The sequence below is a fragment of the Lepus europaeus genome, chromosome 21 (assembly GCF_033115175.1).
Source record: "Lepus europaeus isolate LE1 chromosome 21, mLepTim1.pri, whole genome shotgun sequence".
Classification (NCBI taxonomy): domain Eukaryota; kingdom Metazoa; phylum Chordata; class Mammalia; order Lagomorpha; family Leporidae; genus Lepus; species Lepus europaeus.
Window position 1 is genome coordinate 3092951 of NC_084847.1, and position 2253 is coordinate 3095203.

General features: G+C 43.5%; 1 pseudogene; it reads right to left on the bottom strand.

Annotated features, from left to right (window-relative positions):
* Nucleotides 1–872: 872 nt before the first annotated feature.
* Nucleotides 873–1881, bottom strand: LOC133751065 (spermine synthase-like; annotated as a pseudogene).
* Between the last annotated feature and the right edge of the window lie 372 nt (nucleotides 1882–2253).

The window sequence follows — 2253 nt, forward strand, 5'->3', positions numbered from 1 at the left end:
CCCAGATGACTGCAATGGCTGGAGCTGCGCCAAACCAAAGCCAGGAGCCAGGAGCTTTTTCCAGGTCTCCCATATGGGTGCAGTGGCCCAAGGAGTTGGGCCATCTTCTATTGCTTTCCCAGGCCATAACAGAGAGATAGATAAGAAGTGGAGCAGCCAGGACATGAACTGGCGCACATATGGGTTACTGGCACTGCAGGCAGAGGCTTTACCCGCTATGCCATAGTGCCAGCCCCTTCAATCTCTCTTATAAGCACCAAATTTTAACAGCTAAGTCAATTTTGGAGGGAAGAAACACCATCAAGAACTTCCTTCTGAAATGAAATAATGATTCTCATTCCTCTAAACATCCAAATGGAAGGTCTACCAAAACCAAAATAAAATTTAAGATAAAGCCCACGGAGAAATTAAAAGTAACAAAAATCACATTCTATGGGTTAGTGCACTTCGTAGTCATTAGTGTGCTGTCTAATCATCCATCAGCTGACTTTCAAAAAAATAACACCCTGGGGCAAGCACTGTGGTGTAACAGGTAAAGCTGCCACCCGCAGTGCCAGCATCCCATATTAGCACAGCTCCGGCCGTTGTAGCCAACTGTGGAGTGAACCAGCGGATGGAAGACCTCTCTCCGCCTCTCCTTCTCTGTGTGTGTAACTCTGACTTGCAAATAAATAAATAAATCTTTTTAAAAAATAACACCCTAGCTCATCAAAATATACATTTCCATTGTTTTTTAAATTAAAAATAAGTTTAAAAAAGAAAACTTGAAGGAATACACAATTAATTGCCTGATTCGTTTCAATGGCACATATAGTGTGTGGCCGTCAAGAAGGCTGGTTGCAACACACATGATTAGGGGACATTTATTGTCTTCAAGTTTTCACTTTCTTCCAAACAGTGTAAAATACCCACAATTCCAAGTATGAAGGGACATAGACCATCTCTTTTGAGAATTCCACAGGACAATACGGGTGCCTGAGCTGTTCTTCATAGAGTGACAGGGCTTCCGTCAAACTGACAGTTCTCCTGTGTAAAGTATTTCTCATCCTGCTTCAATACTTTCATCAAGAGGTCAAGAATCAGCCTGAGAAACTCCCATGTGGAGTCTCTTCTGGAGATGTGGAGATGGGAATAGCTATCAAATCATTAATCACACAGTCCAGCTCTCTCCCTTCTCTGGCATACCTCCAGTACTGGAATACAGTCAGAATCTGATGTCAGTCTCCGTTAAGACTGAGACATCGCCACACATTTTTCTCACGTATTTTACATCCATCAATCAGCATTTGGTCAATCTGCATCATAGTGGCCATTTTTGGTTTGACTATTTCACGTAATACGCCTGCCTCCCTCTCCACCTCCCAGAATCAGTGCATCTCTGCCAGTGTAATCTTCCTTGCCGCTGCCCGCAATGGCCCGGGTATATGCCAAATCACTCTGATTAACATCCAAATTAACATCCCCACTGAGGATGCGAATGTTTCCAAATTGTTCTCGGTGTAGAATTTTAGTGTTCTGATAAGGCAAGTCTTCATCATACACTTCTTCTATGTCCTTCTCCACCAGGCACTCATCAGCAGTGGGTCAGTACCTGTCAATGGCCCCTCCTCACCCAACACTGTCCTGACTCAATTCTTTCACTCTTTCTTCTACTTTGTTCAAAAGACTATCAATCTCTTCTTTGCCCTGTGCATCCCTGTTGTAACTCTGAAGGTCCAGCAACACCAATCCATGTGGATAAATTCTCAAAATGGCAAAGCTGCCATTTTTGTGTGTGTAGGTTGCTAAACAGCCATGGTCCTGCCAGGTATGCACTGATTCGACCATTCCTTGCTCCTGGAAAATGAACTGGAGGCCTTTTGGAATGGTCTCATCATTAGCTTTGGCACTGAGCACGAATTGAGCACACCATGCTATGCTGCTGCTATAGTGAGTCAAGGCAGAGCTGTGGGAGATGGGGGTTGGGGGAGGGAAGTGGGAGGGGAACCACTGAGTGTCAGGCTGTGGCCTGTGGCCAGCAAGGAATGCACTGTGCAGGGGAAGCCAGTGCTCTTTCTATTAAAGGACAATTATTCTCAAAAAATATGGAAACAACCCATCCTCCCAACAGTTAGAGACTTTTTAAAACAAATCTACTCAAAACACTTTTTCTTAGCATGCTCTATAAATAGCTCACAAATTGTCTTTTAAGAATAATTTTCTTTAAAGTCTGCTTTCCTTATAACAAAAGAAAAACCTCCAAGGAGTTCAATT